Genomic DNA, 21,697 nt, shown 5'->3' with positions numbered 1-21,697 from the left:
TTTTAAATATTCCTTTAAAAAACAGGGCAACATTTCTCAGAATCCTGCCCCAGCTTTGCCCAAAGCTTGCTGGATGTCAGCATCCACAGCAGTGAGGACAGGTACAAGTGCAGCTGGTAGGCGGGTGATCTGGGTTCGGGATGTTTTCAGGCTCGGTCGGCAGCACTGACAGTGTCAGGACTGTCCTGGGTGGTAGGGACAGGAGAAGGGGCAGGTTCATGGGCACCGCAGGGGGAAGACTTGCAGAGCTGGTGATAAGTGTCTGCAATGGAACACAAGTTCAACCTCATGCCTGCAAAATATCTGGGGAAGATGAATAAAAAGGAGGTAGGGAAAATTCCTGAGAGGAGGAGGGCAGTGATTCTTCTCTTGGGAGCAATCTAAGTCTTCCCCTCAAATCAGCTTCTTCCAGCCAGCACAGAAGGAAGGTCCAAGTTGTGTTTTCACTGGGAGAGCCTTGCTCCTGCCTCCCTTCCTCCTTGCAGCTGCTTTGCCACGGTACGAGCCCCTGGGCATCCCCAAGGACACCCCTGGGCAAGCTGGACGAGAAGCAGCCTCCAGCTCACCCTGCTTGCAGGGACCTCCTGCAACAGCAGTGGAGAAGCTGGATGTGCAGCTAGCTCAGGGAATGGATGTTTCTCTCCCTGGGGAGGCTGGTAAGATCACAGTCAAGGCAAAATCAGGTAGCTGTGCTCCCAGGCTGCCTGCAGAGCTGGTGCCTGCAGGAGTGTATGCCCAGGGTTTGGAGCTGAGCTGCCAGGAGAGCTGCAGAGAGTCTCCCCCTCACTCCTCCTCCCCTTATGCTCACTCACGTTTTTAAGTCAGGCAGGTTGGCAGGAAAAGTCCCTCCTGGAAAGTGATTATCTAAATATCTAGTTCATCGTTGTCACTGGTGATACCGTCTATGAGTAAATAGGAGAAAGGAGGAGGGAGGCAAGGAGGGAGGTCTGGAAATGACTCATTAGCAGAATGTTAATGAAGCGCTCAGCTTAGCCATGTTAAGCAGAGAGCAGAGGCAGACCATGGCTGATTCCCCTTGCCAGCACTGCGCCCTGTCCCGGGGTCTGTGACAGTTCAGAGAAGGGCAGTGGGTTCAGTTTTGCACTGCCTGCAGATTGTGGGGATTTGGGAAAATCCCAGAGGGAATGGAATAAGATCAGAGCAGGTACAGGAGGCAAATAAAGCAAAGGCAGAAACTTCTGAGCACTGAACCAGCTGAAGCATCCAAATTTCACACGGCTCTTGCAATGACTTGACTTTCTGTGTGGATGTCTGGCAGCTGGAGCTATTGCCCTTTCTTCTAGATGCAGTGTATGGCTTGAGGGAAACAGGGTGACACACAGTTCAAATGAGCCCCGCTGCCCTCCTTAGCATGATCTCTCCTTTTGCAAAACTGGTAGGAGCGAAGCATGAACTTTGTGGAGTCTCTTGTACCTCCTGCTTTGTCACAGCTCAGTCACATGCTGGCTTTGTGATGTGCTTTATTTTTAATTTAAAGGTTTCATTTATTCATGCCTTTTTTTTTTTTTTTAGGTGCTTTCATTTTACACGCTGGGACAGGTGCTGTGTTTGGGGTGGAAAGCGAGCTGTGAGTTGAATGTCAAGGCTGTGCCTGTCAGCCTTCTGGAGCGAAGGACTTCTCTGAGCAAGCAGGCATTAGCAGCAGTTCTTGCAGAGGGATGGGGTGTGAATCCCCCTCTTGTCCTCTGGAAGCTGAGCCATAGCAGTGCTGTGGACCCACAGCTGCTTTCTGTCAGGACATCTCCTCTTGCTTCAACGGGCTTCACGCTCTAGCTCCAAAATCTTCCTTCTCTCTGTTCGGTGCCAAACTCCTTGTGTTCACAGCGTTCACAGCCTCCTCCCCCATTTGCATCAATGTCTTCCTCTTCCCGTTTCACCCACCACTCTTGCTTTTCCTGTTCCTCTAAGGTCTGCGGCTTTCTCTGTCCCACGGCAAACTCACCCCTGCTCTCCCCGCAAAGACTGACCATCCTGGACCCCCAGGGCTCTGTGACAAGCGGAGAAGCTGCAAGGCCGAGCTGTTCTCGGACGGGAAGGGAGGGAGGCACAGAGATGCTCAGAGGCACATGAAAGCCGAGCTGTTCTCAGAACAGAAAGGAACGGCAGCTCAGCCCTGACGGCTCCGCGAGGCAGGCTCAGAGGCAGCTGGAGAGCCGGCACTGTACGGACCTGCTCTCCCATGCTGTCTCCCCTGCCTGGCATCGCCCTGCTCTGTCTCATGTTGATTTCCCATCAGTGAAGCTCTGGGAGAATTCAGATCAGGTTATCAATTTCATCAGAGTCGGGAGACAGGAGTGAAATTTGATAAGTGTGTGCAATAGCTGATTAAGATGGAGAGAAGAGGAGCCTCCAGTTTAACTCCCATCTGACCTTTCGAGAGGGAGGCAGCGTGTTGAAAGATGCCATTTGGAGCTCTTAAAGGTTTTATGCCCCTGAACATCTCAGAGCTGTTTAAGGAGAATGATATTCAGCTTGCTCATGTCCTGCCAACTCTTACTTTCACTCCCAGCAGCAGCAGCCTCAGTGGGAGGCTGAGAAGGATTTATGAAAGGTCAATATTTGAATGTGCAAAACTTACTAAGTCTATCAGAGAATAGGGAGAGATTCTGCATCAGCTCACTGAAAAGTCAGCCTAAATTTCCTCTCAAGCAGGATGGCAGCTGGAAAAACTCTACATGGCTCCATTGATGTTGGCTCTGGTCAGCTGCGCACATGCAGCTCCATAAATATCTGTCCTCAGCTGGCACCCAGAGTCTCGTCAAGCTGCCCAAAGGAACGGGCGAAAACAGGGTCCTGCCTCAGTGTACCCAAGATCCCTGCAATTTCTCCTCCTTTTGTCAGGGTCTGTAGCTTAACAGGGCAAGTTCTTACTGGGGGCTGATGTGGGGTGCTGCAGCCTTCTGCAGAACCAGGACATTCCCAGCAGAAAGAGAGAAGTACTCCCAGTCTGGCCAGGCTGGGAAGCCTTTTCCTAGTGCTGACCATTTGTACTGGCCAGGTGACATCTCAGAACTACCTCTACCGAACTGCAGACATGTAAAGTAAAGCTAGAAAGCAAACTTAGCTCTGAATCTAAATGCCAGGGAATGTTATTGCTTGTTTACAGGATCACAGCATCTGCAGCTTTCATGGATTTTGTGGAAAGAGAAAGAAATTTCACTGGAGCAGAGGAAGGAACCTGGAGCGGAGGAACTGGTGCAGCCATCAACATCTGCTGCAAAGCTAGTATGAATATTTCATATTATACAATATGAAAAGTTTGCACATGCCTCACAGACTTGGTAGCGTGGTGATGTGTAACTGAGGGGTAGTAGTGTTTCAGCAGGAACATATGACATGAATTTGTTCCAGGATTTCAGGATTCTTAGCTGTGATTTTATTCTCATTCAGAAATTCGACAGGCAGCCAGTTAAATTTCAACAGAAGAGATAAAGTGAGAAAAGGCTCCTGTTTCTTGGAATCAGCCAGTTGCCAAGATTCTTCCCATTTTGGTTGCACTTCTGGTCCCATGTCAGAACCAGCCAGGCAGGAGGGTTTACAAACGGGGCTGGGCAGGGGGCTCCTGACCCCGTCCGTCACAGGCAGCTGTTTGCTTGGTCCTGAGCCCCAGAGCTTTTGGAGTCGCCAAAATAAAGAGCAAATGTGTTTTGCATCTGGTTTCCAGCAGGGACCGAGTCCGTGTGTGAGGCAATCAGGCACATGTGGTAGGAGCACAGAGAGGCTCACGGGAGACTGGGAAGCCCATCTGCACGAATGCCGGGGCTTCCCCACTACTTCCCAACACCTAGAAATATTAGCAAATTCCTCAGTATTTAAATTCCTTTCAAGAGCTGAAGTGTCATTAAGTTTCCCATTTTGCCGCAATTTACAATTAGTTTACCTCATTAAACATTGTAAAAGCTGCCAGAGAAGCACCTTGGAGGTTATCCATCACTGGTTATTGCTTCGTGCTGCTGGATTACTGCGCGGGAGAAGCAGGAGGCTCCCCGGGGACCAGGGGGCTCGGCATTGGCGCTGCGGAGCCCTGCACACTGGGGGACGATGGCACCGGCATCCCCACTTGTGAGCAGCAAAGCCACAAGGCACGGAGCAGAGGGGTGGGGTTGCCGCCAGCCGGCCTTTCCCACCAGGACGTGTGCTGGAGCCCGTGCAGCCCCTCCGCTGGCACCGCTGCGCCTGCCCCAGCCATTGAGAGCCACCAAACCGAGCCAGGGGCCACGGCTGCACCTCCTGCAGCCAGTGGCCAAACGGTCTCTGCAAAACTTTTCTGCAGTCCTGAAGCATCCAGCCCAAAGGACAGCATGATTATTGCTCCTTGGCTATTTTTTACTTAAAAGCGTGACAGTTTGATAATTAGAGGCAGCAGAATGAAGCAATGCACTCTACGCAGCACAAATGAAAGCAGCAAAAGTAAAAAATGTCGCTTTTTACCAAATCCTTTGTAATAGAAACCTAATATCACCATGAGACCATCGCTGCATTTTAAGAGAACAATGTTTGACTGTTCTGCATGTTAGAAGCTCTTATCCCTTCAAGCAATCCTGGATCTGTTCTGGTACTCTTCCTCTCTGTCTTTCTCTAGTGCTTGCAATTTATAGTGAGTAGTTAAGTTTGACCAAAAGACAGTGGCTCACATTTTGCAACCTCTGTGCCTGAGGAGAGCATTTAAATCCAGAGACAGGCTCCTAGCGTAACTGCCTGATGTAACCTGAGCAACTGCAATTCTCATTGGAGCTGATGTGATCCTCAACTCTGGAAACCAAGGCACTTCTATTTAGTCACTTAAATTTGCAGAAAGAATTTTTATTTTAAATAACTGGACTAGAATAATTTGAATAGCATTAACCAAAGCACAACTTGCACATTGCTCACAGCAACAGGAATGGTTAAAGCAAACAGAACACCTATGTCTGTCCCTTGAGGGCCACTGTGTATTAGCATGTTTGTTTATTTTTAATTTCCAACAGTGACACTAAAAATTGGTCTGCAGGTTGTCTTATACTGCTGGTTCAGGCTTCACACCAGAAAAGTGGGGGGAACATTCAGAAAAAGCCACCAGAGCTGCCTGGTGACATTTTTACCCAAATTAATCTAATAAATCTACATACCAACTGAGGGTATGTGGGCTTTTAATTGTTTTGATAAGCACAGGGCATTTTGCCAGAGTCAATTGAACAAAACTGTGGCAATTAGCTAAGAAAGTCTCTCCGCAGAATCGTGCTTCTTAAGCTCTGTTCAGATTTACAAATGAGATTGCTTAAGTGACGATGTACATACTAATCCCTGCGTACACACACGCACCTGCAAGCGTGGCCCGGTTCAGTCCCAGCACTGCTGCGCACAAATGCGCTGTTCTTGCTAAGTACTGTGTGCTCTGGAGTAGCCGTTCTGCATTCCTCTTTGGAATAACGAAATAACACCATGGAGGAATGGCGTAACAGTGAGCTGGTGGCAGGCGTGGAGCTCCGAGGAGCAGGGCACGGCCCTGAGCGTTAATTACATCTGCTCCCTGGATCTGCAGCTAATGAAAGGCTTGACTTTGCCACCACGTCAGGACCCCAAGGACCTAACTCAAAGCCCACTGAAGTCCTTGGAGAGCACCCCTTGCCCTCAGGCTACTGGCTCAGCTCCCTGCGATTTGGGGCTGAGATAAAGGAGATCCTCTGAAGTGGAGGAGACCTCTGGCTTGATGGAGGGGAGTTTCCCTTACTGCATCTTCTTGGGGAGACAAATCCTTGTGTGACATCCGTCACTCCCACCAGAGCTGGTGCAGGAATGGTCACTGTCACTGCTGCCCATGGGGTGCCACCCCCACTGTGCTGGCTGGCTGCATGCACACATGCCATGCAAAGCTCTGTGCCTGAAACTGGGATTCGAAAGCACACCAGCAGCTTTCACCTCATGTTTAATCCCCGTTTAATTACTCATGTAATCCTGATGCCACTTCCTGAGACACAGGTGCTTTGGAAACAGATACCTGCCCTCCTTCCCTGTGCTCTCCTCTCCCTCCCTCGCACTGTCCTGCTGTGAATGTGGGCCTTTCCCTTTGTAAAATGGAGGATAAATTGTCTCAGCTTCAAAGGTTTGTGTCTCAGGCTCCAGCCTTCCCCCAGCCTTCACAAGTTTCTTTTCAGCAGCTCTGCAGCAGAAGCATTTGGCATCGGGGTATTTTCTGAACACCACCGTGGCTGACTCACGGGTACCACTGCCCCGTGGCTCGGGCTGACTGCAGCACAAACCCAGGGCTTCTCCACAGCCCTCCTCTGTCTGGATAGCTGCAGCTCTGCTCTGTAGTCTCTGGTTTTAGAAGTAGTCTCTTTGACCATTAAAGTTTATGACTTATATGTCAATAAAGCACAAACGAGCAAACAATCTTGGAAGATAAAATGCGATCTGTAAAGTATGGGAGGCCGCTTATGCCTAACACAAGGCGACAGTTAGTCAATGAACAGGGAGATATACTGAAGAAAGCTGCCATAGGGGAAAGAGGGAACGGCCCTGCTTCATTTTTTGAAACTAGTTTTCTTGGCTGTAGTGATGTGCTCTGGGATGGGTCCCCGCGCGGGGCACGTGGCTGGGCTGCCACTGCCAGGGCGAGCTGCGGCACCTGAACAAACCGCGGCATCTCTGGGACAGCCTCGGCCCTGCTGGTACGGGGTCTGCTCTGACCTCCCATCCACATATTTTTGGCGATTCTTACACACGCAGAGAAAACAAAAGGTGATGTACCTAGTCAAGAAATGATTATATTTTGCAGAGAAGTTCCCATTGCATGTATATCTCAGACGGTCCCCAGTGTGGAATTTCAACCTCATCTTTTCATTATGAGACATACATTCATAGAGTCATCTCACCTCCTGACAGCCCACCTCTAGGTCGCAGAAAAGGGCTGAGTTCCCTTGCTCAGAATCTGCGTGTCCTGTATCTCTGCATAGGAAGCTTTTCTCACAGTCAAAACTCATCTATAGGAAAACTGAAATCAAGAAACCGATTCTTCTAGTTTATTGTCTCTGCATTTGGAAAGAAAGATCCTTTGTTTCTTCCAAGAGTAGCTGTGATTATTAGAGATCTGTCTGTGTTAATTTTAATGGTCTTCTTACATGGGCTCCAGTGTGACCAGATTATCGATGAACAGTCTGATAGCAAATCGATGTGAGGCTGCTGTGTCAGAGTGCTGAGATTAATGAATGGGAATCGCAGCCAGGGCCCCTGCACTTGCTTCGTTTCTGCAGATTCTCCATTGAATCATTTCACTAACCTGAGACCTAGAGGGCTACCGGTTTGCCCGTGAGCCTGAATCCTTGGAAAATGCCAGAGAGTGAAAGTCTTTGTCTGCAAGCACTTACTGGTGTCTTACAAGCCAGTAGGTCATGGTGTGACTCACGGTGCTGTCTGTAAAAACACACGGGGACAGTCCCCTTTGCCAGGTAACTTCCCTGAACTGGTTTTAAATCGGCTCTGCACGGCTGACCTGGAGATGGGTAACATCTTCACAGACACAAATTTTTGCCCCAGGAATTTGGCTCACTGTGGAGCATGGATGGATGAGGAGCTAGGGGAGAGAGCAAGAAGGCTGCTCTAATTCCTCTGTGGTTTTAATATAAGTTCAGGATGCGACCAGAGCCCTGTATTTACTAATTCACTTGACTGGCAGGCATGTGTTAGCGGGAGAATCGCTGTTTCAATAATCCGTCTGGCTCCGTCATGCAGAATCTCGAAATGGAAACAATTGTGCCTGTCACATCACCTGTGATAACCTCCAGCAGGCAGCGTGTCCCTCTTTGTCGGGCAGATAAAGCCATTGTTGATGTGCAATATACTGGGCCAGTCAAACCAGCTTGAGGATTGTCTCTTGCTTTGCTAATTAGTTTTATCACCCTTGTCATCTTCTGCTCAAACCTAGGCAATCCTAAGCCTTGTAGAATTGATTTCAGGGCAAAGGAGGGATATATGCTTCTTACAAGCCAACTCCAGTTACAAATCTGAAGCACTTGCTCTCTGCTTACTTGCATCAGCGTGTTCTAAAGTAGGACACAGCACTTGGACGATTTCTATTTTGGTATCTTACAATGTATTTTTATAATTTTTTTTCCTCCCCCTCCCCTCTTTTTTTTCTTTTATCAGAGACAAACAACAGCTGTGTTATTGGCACAGTGCTGAGAAAGGGAAGCTAGAGGTTAGTAATGGCATAAAGATAAGCAGTTCTGGTGTAAATCAGATCCTTCACAAAGCTGAGATTAGAAATTGTCACTTGTCTACAAATAAATGATGATTTCTTGCCCTCCCTGTATGCACAAGGCACTTTAATTTTCCATTCAAATGGTTTTTGAACACTTCACTTCGGAGTGGAAAAGGCAAGGATCAAGTCTCCATTCATACTGTGGAAAGACCGAACCTGATTCTGCTCTCAGTACATGCACAGCATATGGAAAACCCCTGCTGTGATGCCAGCACAAAAGCAAAGAGCAGATTTAAGAGGTGAATCTGGCCCACTGGCTCTACGTTGGCCACCAAAAGTCTCCAGGTGGGTGCTGAGCCAAGCCTAGGGATGGGAAACCCAGCAGGACAGGGAAACCAGTATCTTTGCCATTAAACACACACCAACTTGCTGCAGAGAGCTCTGCACAGGCTGCCAGGTCCACCTGAGAGGCCAAGCAAATACCTGGTCAAATAAACCAGGCTTAACCCAGTCACAGCTCCAGGACACGGGGCAGTTGGGATTAGGCTACACTGCTTCAGAGTTGCATCTGTGGTGCGTAGGGCACTCAGACCCCGGGGCCTTCTGGTGGAGGCTGGGCAAGATGTTTAATCCCCATGCCCAGAGGTTTTTGATGGGGAGAGCTCAGCAGACAGCGATCACATGCTTGGCTTCTCGGAAAGCTGAAGGATGATCAATAGTTGATTAATCTAGTGAAGAAATTAATGTATTAAAAGCAGTGACTGATGTCAAATACATTCTCTCTTGCTCATCGATTTCCTTATTTTTAACCTGCATGTGCCAAAGTTATGAAGCCCAATTCCAGTGTGCAGCTAGTACATTCATCTATTTAATTTCATATGGATATAATTTACTAAGCAATGTATTTGATTGAGTAAATGTGGTGCCATTGATTTTGTGGCTGAATTATCTGATTTGATTGGCACTGTGTCCCATTTAATAGAGAAAGCAACCAATCCAATAAGTAATGTTAGTAATTGGGTAGTTGTTTTCTAAAGAAAGATTACTTGAGTTTAAAGAACTAATGTTTCTCGGTTGCAGTGTAAACCGGATAAATTTCTACAATAGATGAACACGATAACATTTATCCAATGTAATAACAAAATGCTGGGCTCTAATGTTGCATCAAGGGTTCTCAGGCAGCACTCACAGAGCAGCTTATATGCAGTTTATACACTAATACAAAGCTCAGGCAGCAGGTCCATTAATTAATTAACCCCCAAAAGACATTGAGAAATGCCATATACGCTAATGAACTCACAAAGGCACGGCGAAGACAGCTGTCCTGCCAGCCCCATGAGCTATCGCCCTGCTCCGCAGCCCTGCTGAGCTCTCCTGCTCCCCGCACGGCCCCGGGCTACAGCCCGGTGCCCGGCAGAGCCACACCACGGCACGTCACGCTCCTCTGCGTGCCCGAAGTATTGACTCCAGCCCCTGTGAGGGACAAGACGGCGTGCTAGATGGCAGCTGACAGTCTGACTCAGTGTGGCTATTCCAGTGTGGCTAAAGGACTGGGCGGACGATTGCCACAAGCGCTTTGGAGTCAGATAGGCACTGATGGGTCTTCTGGGCATTTGGCTCCAGCATAGGAGATGACCTTTCTCCATTTACTTGTGTTCTAACAAACATGATTGTTAATGTTCTGGACTACATAGCAATAAGACTAATCATGGGCTTAGAGCAGCCATCTCTGGCTGCAAATCGATAGTGTTCAGACAACGGAGCAGGAACAGCCTTCACACCAACGTGACTCTACACAATTAAGGGCCTATTCCTTTCTGATAATACCTTTCCAAGCCTGAATCTGAGGCAAGTAATTTTATTCAAGGTGATGTTCAATACTGGTAAGAGGAAGGATATTTAATTAAATGCTATACTCGACAAATTTCATACCAACAATCATCTGTCAAGTTCATGTAAAACTGATAGTAATAAAAGCAGAACAACTCATATACTGATCTTTTTCTTACCTGTGCTGTATTATTTTGCAACAAGGGATGTAGCAAACACTACACATCAAGGTTATCCCACTAGATCTCCAGCCGACCCGGGCTTTATACCCCCAGCAGTAGGTGTGTCATGTTATAAGGGGCGGAGACAAGGGAGGGTCGACCCTTAACTCTTTCCGTACAGCACGTGATCTTCCGGTCGCCAGCCCTTATCTTTACTACATTTCCCCCTCCCTTAGCTCCAGTAGTTCTGGATCTTGCTGGGGAAGCTGCGTGTAAAATAATCGATATATGGTAAGACTTATACAGGCACGCATCCGTTACGTTCATAGATTTTGCCCAGTCCAGCCAGTAGTTCGTCGCGGCTCCCTCATTACTCCCCCACACCATCAGGATGCATAGGGAAATGGTAACCTGTCAAGATAAGACTCAATAGATTGATTAATGTCTATACGGTCTAATATTTCGACTGGGTACCCATTCTAGCGTCCCTTTCTCGGTTTGCACACACGCATACCCACGTCCCAAGCAACGGAGGGAATAAGGGCCCCCCCATTCACGGGTTTGCAGGTCCCGTACTTGAACCAAAGGGTAAGGCCCTTCGTTCTCATCGAGCCGGAAATGTGCCTGGGTTGCAGTCTGGGTTTTATAGGTGTTCCCTCGAATGGTATGATTTAAGGTAATTAGTGCCGTCGTCAACAGACGCTGTGCCCGAAATAAGGGAGGGTCAAGGGGAGGGGGAACCCCTGTTCCTGGGCTTATCTTTTCCCCCTCCCTAAGTCGGTCGAGTAACTCTTTTAACGTGCGGTGCGCGCGTTCTACAACAAGCTTTGGCCCGTACTGTTATAGGGAATGCCATGACTCAACTGAATATCCCAGCGCGCGCAAAAGTCCTTTGTCTTCTTGCTGACATATGCCGCTCCATTATCTGTTTTAATTTTTTGTGGGATGCCAAGTTGCGCCATACAGTCCTGCCAATGTAAAATAACTGAGAGAGCATTTTGTTTAGCATGCATAGTGGCTAAAATAACTCCACTGCAGGTATCAACTGTGACATGCAGATACTTACGTGGATTAAAGGGTTCATAAATCGTAACATCAGACTGCCATATTTGGTTGGGCTGCAACCCTCGAGGGTTTACCCCTGCCTCCCAGAGGGGACCTTGGAACACACAGGACAAGCAGCAATCACAGAGCGAGCATCTTGCAACGTAATGCCAGCGAGCCTAGCTAAACCACGAGCTCCACAGTGGAGGAGCTCATGCAGGCGGAAAGCTCGCCTTAGGTTAGAAGTTTCTTCAACCGCCAGTACGCTCTTTGCTAAGCTGTCCGCTATTTCATTCCCAGCAGAAAGAAAACTCGGTATGGAACTATGACTATTAACATGGATAGGACAGACAGGAGCGGTTCTCATTTGCAGTGCGGTGAGCAACATTCCGGCAATCTCTGACGTTGCCCCAAGTGCCCATCGGCACTTCTTCAGTAACTTATATACATAGCAACGAACTGTGATTAGATCCAAGGCCTCTTCGGGCCATTGAGTGAGAGCCATCCATACCGCCTTGGCCTCAAGATACTGCACGGATTGCCCTTGATCTTGATAACTAATGTGGGTCCACTGACCATCCTCCTGCCATGTAACGACAGCTTTCCCAGTAATCGATGACGCGTCGGTAAAAACCGTGCGGCCTCCGGTGGGTTGTTCAACTATGGCACTAGCTGGCAAAAAATGGAGTACCTGGATTATCTCCCCACAGGGGTGTGGTCTTAGACCTTCAATACGACCCGTAAATTCAGCTATCGCCGCTTGCAGGAGCCCCACTTGTGGAAGTACCAACTCCCACTGTGCCAAAGAACAGGGCAATGCGATGACCTCCGGGTCCTTCCCTGTTAAGTGTTGAGTTTGCCTCCGACAGCGGAGAATAAGCTGGGATAATAATGTTGGCCAAGAAATTAAACGCGTCTTTGGTTTGCCTTGATACAACCAAGCAAAAGGCCAGCCTTTTTCACCATTATTTTGAATTAGTAAACCATGGCCAGCGGTATCGGTCATGTAAATCAGGGCAGTGACTGGTTGTTCAGGTGTAAATCGAGCGAGACCCCAATGCTGGGCTCGCTCCATAATTGTCCTAAGAATCTCCTGATGGTTTCTTGAAAGAGTCCTTGGAGCTAGGGGGAATCTCCTCCTTTCAGGAGTTGATATAAGGTAGTCATTTCTGCCTCAGATATTGGAATAAAGTTTCTAAGCCACAATAGTTGTCCAATTAATTTTTGCGCCTCATGGAGTGTTGTCACTGTAGTCCGAATTTCAAATGATTGTGCTGTCACGCTTCGTGGCCTCAGTTGAGTACCTAAATACTTTACTGCACGCCCTACCTGTGTTTTCCGAGGCTCAATGTGTAACCCATGTCGCTCCAAACTGACTATCAGCTGCACGCGTGCCTTTTCCAGTAACTCCTCTTGGTTGGACGCCAATAACACGTCATCCATGTAATGGAAAATGATGACCGTAGGGAAATTTTCTCGAATAGGGCGTATCGCAGCAGCTACAGCAATTTGACACAAGACTGGTGAGTTTTTCATGCCCTGGGGTAACACCTTCCATTGATATCTGGCGCACGGGTGTTGATTGTTAGGCTCAGGAACAGTAAAGGCAAAGCGTACTCTATCTTCTTCATGCAAGGGAACACTAAAAAAGCAATCTCTAATATCTATAACCACTATTTGATAGTCAGGTGGAATCATGGCCGGAGAAGGAAGGCCCGCTTGTAGCGGACCCATGTCTTGTATACATGCATTAACTGCGCGTAGATCATGTAGCAGTCGCCACGCTCCCGATTTTTTTCTTTATCACGAAAAATGGGGGTGTTCCAGGGACTTGTAGAGGGTTCGATGTGTCCTGCGTCAAGTTCTCGTTGTACCAATTGTCGAACAGCCGCCCTCTTTTCCTCTGTCAATGGCCACTGCTCTACCCACACTGGTTTATCTGTCAACCAGGTGAGTTTTAATGGGCGGACACAGGCAGTGGCCATTATGATAAATTTGTACGCAGCACTATATTCATCTTCTGCAAACAACATCGTCCCAAGATGACAATGGGTAACTCAGCAATGACAGGGTTACACCATGCTACCCTAGCTTGTCCAGATTCCGGATCCTTCAACATAATTTGCATTGGGTTCCTGCTTTGATGCGAGGTCTGCATGCCTCCCACGCCTTGCAGCGAACCTCTCGGTTCGAGTGGCCAATCATCTGGCCATAGATGTGATGGGATTACTGTAACATCCGCTCCTGTATCTAAAAGGGCTCTTAACACGAGGCGTGGTGTTCCCCCCAACGCTGGGAGCCATGGGGTAACTATAATATCTACTTCTGGTCGTGTGGTCATGTTTAGGGTGAGTGCCACATACGGCGAGGCTCTATCCCCAGCCTCCTCTATTGCGCGCTCCCATCTCCCCAAGGCAGCTGAGTTGGATATTGCATCATTGGGACCGCAGGCGACTGTGCTGGTCCCGGGGAAGGAGAGACTCCCTGTGCCATACATTGCGCTGCTGTCGTCGGGCCTGTTGAGCTGATCACTGGGGCAGGTGGGGATGGCACGGCCCTCAGCCATCCCCTCTTCTCGTTTCCCCAGCCCGGTCTCCTTTGCTGACTCCCCGATTTGCACTGTCGAGCTCTGTGGCCTAGTCGCCCACAGCGCCAGCATCGTAGGTCTCTCTTTCCTTCCCCTGTTCCGGGGGTGTTTATTTTTGAAGGGCATTGTCGCGCCATGTGTCCTTGCCCCCCACACCTATGGCACATAAGTCGTGCGCCGCGGCAGGCCGCATGGACTGCGGCCACTACCGGTTGCATACTTTGCGCCTGTTCCTGTTCCAGCACATAACGAATCATCTGTGAAAGCGTGGTCCCTATGGGTAACTGTCTTAGCAACACTGCAGTTTGTGGGTTTGCTTGCGTACGTGCACAGTCAAGCAATATTGCCTCCTTAGCCTGCTCAGGAAGTCGAGCAACCTGGAGCGCCGCTTGCAGCCGGTCTAAAAACTTTGTGAAGGGCTCACTTAACGATTGCCGTATTTGGACCCATGGAGGCTCCCTTTTATCAAGAGCTGCGATGATGCGTATTGCTTCCTGGGCAGCTTTCGAAGATGCAGCAAAATCGCGCCCCGCATTCGCTGAGCCTGTGCCTGAGGAGTTGCGAACTGCCCTTCACCCATCAGCTGCTCTAAAGTCACTCCTGCCATGGGATGGTTGGCCTGTTGCGCCTCAATAACAACTTGGGTGCACCGATTCCTCCACTCCTCCCTAAACAATACCATCATCGAGGGGGTCAATACGGCCCGCATCAACTGAATGATATCAAAAGGTGCAAGTGGCGTTGCAAAAACACAGTCTAATAGGACTTGGGTCTCTGGGGAATTTAATCCATGACTTTTCACCGTTGTGACCAATTCTTTCACCAACTTTGCATCTAACGGTTGCCACTCATATCCTCCACCTGGGGCTGCTCGGATAGGAAATGCTTGAATCGGAGGGGCCTGGAATCGCACTCCTTCCAAGACACAATTTTTTGCAATCATCTGCCAATCCGTCCCATTTGCCCTCTCTTTCGGCATTCCCCCTGGCATAAGACTTTCCGCATTTGCCACCACCCCTCTCAATCGGCTGATCAATGCCTCGAGTTCCCTTGAAACCTCGTTAGTCCGTCTTGGAAGCGGAGGCGGATGAGCAACAATCGAGGATCCTCGTCACCCCCTTCGCCCTCACTGCTATCAGAGCTCATGGGGTAATCGTGTACAGGCTCCCTCCACTGTGAGGGAATACCAGTTTGATTTCCCATTGCCCCAGGGATAGGGGTTCCCTCTGGTGGCTCAGGTATCACTGACAGTGCCGGGGGAGCCCTACCACCCCCCTTCGATGTCCTGCGCTCCGCTCTCTGTGTGTCCAGCACTCGTCGATCACTGGGATACAATGGGGCGTCCTCAGGTGTTTTGCCTTCTTTTTCTCCTTCCCGCCATCTTCCTTCACGTAGTTCACGATACTGCTGGGATCCCACATCAGCCCCCGGGACCCAATCCAGCAACCTATCAGTCAGCTCCCTTTCCACACATTGTTGCAACTCGCCCCAGGGGTATTGAGGAAGTGGTAGATCCGCCGGTGCAGGAGGTGCCGAAGGTTCCGTGGGCGGCCGCTCTAAACTCCCCACTTGTATCGGGAACACCTTTCCCGACTCCTTTGTTCCCGCTGCACCATAGTCTCCCTGCACCTCCCCTTCCTCAGTTGGCTCAGCCCCCAGTAACAACGGTTCCGTCTGTGTCCCACAGGCCACTCCTTCCCAGCCAGCCTGGGTCCCCTCCGAAACTAAACTTGTTGGCTTTTCGTTCCCAGGAGATTCCTGCCCCATCAGCACACCACGTGCAGCAGGTCGGCGCCGCCTTGCCGCAAACCCCCGCTTGAGCACCCTTGTCGTTACCGACTTTAGTACCTTTATGAGTTCCGCGAGCTCCATCGCTGTTGCCTGATCACGTCGGGGTCACCACTGTGTAGCAAACACTACACATCAAGGTTATCCCACTAGATCTCCAGCCGACCCGGGCTTTATACCCCCAGCAGTAGGTGTGTCATGTTATAAGGGGCGGAGACAAGGGAGGGTCGACCCTTAACTCTTTCCGTACAGCACGTGATCTTCCGGTCGCCAGCCCTTATCTTTACTACAAAGGGAAACCAGCATACGTCGTTTGAATTCCACGCTTATATATTACAAAATACAATCTAGTCATAATGCTGCTGTGACAGCCAAAAGGAGCTCAGATATTAGCAGAAGAAAGTGATTTTTTTATTATTCCATTTTATCACTGGATGGAAATTTCAGGACTCAAATTTACCATCACATCCACATCTGAACCTGAATATCTGGGAGGTCATTTACTCCACTGCACAATAAAAGGGAGTCAGACAAGGTAATGCATAATGGAAATCAAAGCAGAACTTCCATTTGCAACTATGCCATACATAACACTATCGAAATTATGAGGAGATGCAACTCTCTGATGATGAATACAGCACATAATGAGCACGGAAGGACAGACCCCAAGGGAGGGGGAATGTGCCACTTGTAGAGGTGTTTATCAAAAAAGAGATATGCTTCTGTATCTTAAAATGTTATTTTTCTCAAAGTTTATTGCAGACACTGATAAGCAAGACCTGTTTATTTACTTCATGGCAATTACAGGGCTGCTCAGAACTGTCTGCTCAGACAGATTTTCCCCACGGAAAAGGCTTTTCGCTGAACATTTCAGGGTTTTACTTCTAAAAATTCAGAACTTCAAAAACATTTTTAAATGTAGAAATATTCAGCTTTTTCTGTTCTGGAGGCCTAAGCTGCGGCTTTCAAATTACTAACTTCTTAAGAAAGGAAAGATGTTTCAGGCTCAAGAACAACAAAGAATATTTTGTTTTCCTCAGAGTGCTTCAGGGAAGGAACCCCTGGGGGTCCCGGGGTGGTGGGGGACAGGGCGCTGGCCCCGGGCTCCCCGTGCAGGGCAGGAGCCCCTCGGTCCCCGGGGGGACCCACCACCCCAGGGGTGCTGGGCCAGTGCCAGCCCCAGCTCCTCCTGCTGCCACCAGCACACAGCCTTTGTTTGAGACGCTTTGTTTGAGAGAGCTGTTGCCAGCCCTGATGTGCAGGCATCTTCATCTGACATGCTGGGTTTACCAAGCAAATACAGTTCTTCCCATATAAAGTGGGGAAAAAAAGAAAAAAGAGAATAGCTTTGCGTTAGGTCTTCTCAGCTTTTCAGAGGAGATATTCAGCGTACAGACTCTCCTGCCTCTCCTAAGCCGGCTTTGTGTGAGAACTGGAATGGAAAATGGCAAAAATACCAGTTTATCTACCCTTAATTAAACGCTGAAGTTCTCATGTGTAGTGGCGGAGATTGTGTTGTGGTGCACTGTGAAACACAAACCACACGAATGGTGGTAATTATAAGTCAAGGGATTTTGCTAATACCAGACTTTCAGTCATTTTTCCCTCAGTAATTAGAGCAAAGCAAATAAATCAGTATGCAGTTCATTTAAATAAACTGCCACTAGAAGAATTATTTGCTGATGATTTTCCTTGCAAATCGCGTATCTACTGTTGCCACATATCAGAGAAATTGTTTTTCTTTCTTCAAATTAAATGTGTTTCATACAGATGGCAGGTTCCCATTCCTGCTTGCTCTTGGACAGTAACAGAAGCATTGTTAGAGTGATGTGTAAGACATAAGTTGCTTGGAGTCCTGGTGCTCAAATCAAAGTGTGCTGCTGAGAATAATAAATGCACGTATGTGAGGGAAATTCAGATTGGAGGCATCTGTTTGAAAACAAGAAGACACGTTGCTGTCAAGTGACTGACAGATAGATGTCTCCATAATAAAACCCCAGAAGGTGAAGTCTCTGTCTTCTTTCTGGCCAGGAGGACCAGATGCTCTTCAGGGGCCTGTGACATACATCAGCTCTCCCAGTCCAGAGTTCATGGAATCTACATAAACCTATCCTCCCTATGAACCAAATAATCTAGATTGGTGCAATTTATAGAGCTAGGAAAGCTGGGGAGATCTTAAAACATATAATCTGGAAGTATACATTTCACTAACCAGAATACCTGCCAGATGGTTGCAAAAGATGCAGTAGATCCAAGATATCCCGATGCTGTCTCCCTCTGAGTTTGACCTCTCTGAACATCAGAGGGCAGCAGGGTCAAGTTAGCTGAGTGGCCAGGGAAAAGACAGCGTGTTTTTACTACCATTAGGCATGCTTTTACCATTTTGCAGACAAATCTTCAGCTCCTTATTAAAGCTGCCATTTTCCCAAGCACCGTGCGTGTGCTGAGGCTATAAAAGCACCAACAATGTGTATCAAAACCAGGATCTTTGTTTACCAGATGTCAGCTAATAATAAGAGGTATTATACCAGCACTGAGACCAATTGTGAAAGCCATGTACAAGCTTACAAGCTAAGCTAGCTGATTTATTGACTGCTTCATACCCGCATTGCATGAGTTGGTTTGAATGTAATCTACTAAAAACACCCCGATGGGACCCATAAACTTTATATAAGGAGCCTTAACTCAAACAGTAAGAGGCTCCGAGGACCCATGGAGAATGGCTCAAATGCTGCAGCGAATGGATTTTTTTAATGCATTTTGTTTCTTCTTTTGTAGTCACAAGGGCTGTTTTCTGTTTATTTTGCAAAACAAAAGCAGCCCCCCCCAACTGTCCCCAGGTCTCTTCTGCCACAAGCACAGGCAAGGCAGGAACATTGTGCCAGCACGTTGTAATCCATCCAGACTTGGATGGGCTGCACACTGCATGGGAAAACCGCTGGGTGACCTTTCCAGGTATTTGTCCTCAGCAGGGATTTGTAAAAAGAATGGTCAACATTATTTGATGGAATATTTGCCCTTTTGCTACAGAGGGAAAGTTTAGCAGGAATGTAAATATGTAATTCCACCATGGAAAAAATGCTTGATGCTGGAATGAAAGCCTTTCCTTTGGAAAAGCAGGGCTGCTCTGCTAGATCGCAGGTAGTCTGGCCTTAAGATCTGTGTGGACTGATGATGCATTTGATGGGTACTGGTGTGGTTGAGATCAGAATTAGACCCTGTATGACTGCAGAAGGGGGTGGCTTCCTCAGCCTTCCTTCCACCGCTGCATGGTGCTGGTACTGCTGGAGGGAATGGGGAATGGACGCTGTGGTGCACAGGGCTAAGAGTGTCAGAGGGGGACAGAGGGGATGAGACGTGCCAGGGGCCGCACTGGCCAGTGCTCTGGCAGAGAGTAGATGCTCTCTGGGCTACGTTTCCAGCCAGCTAGTGCTTTTCACGCGGATGCTATTTGCCGTTGGCTGCCAGGCAGATGGCAACTTGAATTACAGGTTATCGAGCTGAGCAGTGGGAGTCAAAACAAAATTATTGCTTTACTCCTCCACACTAACGAGAAGTGCGTCACCCAGTTGTTTCGGCACAGGAGGAGTTTGTTTTATGTTTGCTTTGGATCTGGTCACTGTTGCAAGAAAAAAAACAAATCAGAAAACCTGGGCCAGCGGTCTCTACTGCTCTGGTAAATTCCTTCTACCCACATCTGCTCCTTGCCTACTCCTGCCTGTAGGCGAGGCTTGACAACAATTAGAAAATTATCACATTTGTGTCACTGTCATGGTCAAAGTCGCCTCACCCCACTCCCCAGCCTCTTCCCATGAGCGCAGGAGGGACGGGGCTCACAATGCGCCGCCTCCTCTCCATCACTTTGGTTTGAGGCTGGCGCACATCAGACCTGCCTCCGTGTCCCCCAGTTTCAAAGAACAGTTCTTCTACAGAAACAGTTTCCAGCCTCACCTTTCTTCCTGTGTTTCTTTTCTCATGAAAACAATAATAAGGTATTGATCTACCTTGTTGAGACAATGAAGCCTCTTTAATGAGTTCATTAGTCCTGAGCTCATCAAGGCTTGGATGAATGCTCCATTGAGTCCTGGTTAATCACAGGAGTAGATGATTTCAAAAGGCTTAGAGGATGTGCATGGAACTGAGGGCTGGAGGAGGCTGTGGTCCTGGGCCAGGGATGAACACTGGGTTTGGCTGAAGATTATGATTTTATCAATGGAGTGAAAACTCCTGCTTGATGAACCAGGCCTCAAAGGTCTGCATTAGGGAGAAGGAAACTTAACAGTGTAAATGAAAGGGTCTTTTACTGAGGAGTTAAACTCTATAATGCAGCAATGTATTCCCAAGGCTGCTGTCAAGTTTGGTCCAGAAAGAAAGTTTTTCTGATTTTAAATCAGTGTTTAAAAGTAAATGTGAAAATAGGACTATAAAATTACATAAAATTACAATGTAATTAAATTAAATTAATTTTTTAGATAAGTGACAGTAAGCACATAACTTGCAGAGAACCAGTGGAAATTTTTCACTACAAAATACGCAAGACCTGCACTGAAACACCAGTACAACACCTGAGCAGTAGCACAGGTCAAATCAGAGCAACGGCTGCAACACCACATGGGCTGCAATGCCCCCGTCCAGAAGGGTCTGGGCTCTTTCTGCCACCCGCCCATAGCTCCTTTCCTCTCCCATCACGACACTGCCATTTGAATTCCATTCCTTTCAGCCTGATAGCATGTAGCTGCAAGGCTTGTCCTACTGCTGCTGTACTGCACTCTCAAAATTAATTTCAAACCCCGTGATGCATTTTCTGTTCACAGCTCAATCTAATCAGAGCAGAAGCAAGTAAATTGCAGGTAGCATCACGTTGGTAAAAGTTTAATGGCGACTTAGTGCTGTCCTGCCTTGACCCCAGGTTTAAATTAGAGCAATAATCCAGCAGGTGTATGCTAATCAAAGGGTGATGGGGAGAATTTTGATCAAAGATGCTCCTCTGAGCATGAACCAGAAGGAGCATTTTCCGTTCTGTTTCAGCACAGATAATTCAGTGGAGAGCCCAGCTCCTTCCCGGGGGCAGATCCCTGCTGGGAGGGCGCAGTGTGCAGTGCTGCTGCTTGGAGACCCAGGCCCCCGTCTCTCTCCTCATCCCGACACAGCGGCCGTGCCGCATCGCCCAGGGCCAGTGCCCCTGGTCCAGCCGGGCTGTGCCACCAGCAGCGCAGACCACGATGTACAGCGCTCCCTGCGCTAACCCGGATGCTTCAAGTCAGCAACACAACAGCACAAACCTACTGCCCTTCTGATACCATCTTTACTCCTGTTTCTTCCCAGAGGAACAAATCTCTCTTAAAAAGTGTCATTTGAATGTCCACAAACCATGAAAAGAGACTGGAAATGCATTATCTCCCTGAACCTGTTACAAATAAGTATCTGACTGTTTGGTGCCACTTTGAGATAATTGTTTCAAAGGATCTGAATGTAGAAAATACTTTAAAACAACTTTAGAATCAATAGCTATTTTAATTTGCAACTTGCAGCTCACTTTGACAAATAACCTAAAAAAGGAAGATAAATAAAACAGCTTCAATTATATTTCTGTACAATATTTATCTTATTTTGTGTTGTGTGCTGCTAAGCTAATTAAATTTTCTGCTGCCAGCCTGTGCTTGTTCCCCTTTCACTTGTAATATATAACTTTATGAAGAGGGACTAAATCTTCCTGTGTGAATGGCACTTTATCCCTGAATGTGAATGTTTCTGGAAAATAAAATAATAAAATAAAACAATAACAATACTCTTTGTAAAACTAAGAATAAAAGCTACACAGCTGAGCTATTTTTCAGTAGGAACACATGATACACAATGGAGGGAAAGCAGGTGGCAGCTGGAAAGCATCCAAAAACCCCCCGAGGCTTCTGGCTTCACAGCTGGGAACTAGGACCTGATACCCTTTGCTTGAACACAGCACTCCTTTGAATTTCCAAGCCAGAAGGGATGGTGAAAGATCGCTCCCTGCTCCCTCCCGCCACCTCCCCGAAGGACACAGAGCCCTGCTGGGTCACACTGAACTGCACGACGTAGCACAGGTGGAAA

This window comes from Nipponia nippon, unplaced genomic scaffold, assembly GCF_047370975.1.
Source record: "Nipponia nippon isolate SJK-2023a ecotype South Korea unplaced genomic scaffold, ASM4737097v1 scaffold_23, whole genome shotgun sequence".
In the NCBI taxonomy this organism is placed as follows: Eukaryota; Metazoa; Chordata; class Aves; order Pelecaniformes; family Threskiornithidae; genus Nipponia; species Nipponia nippon.
This window is presented reverse-complemented; position numbering follows the sequence as displayed.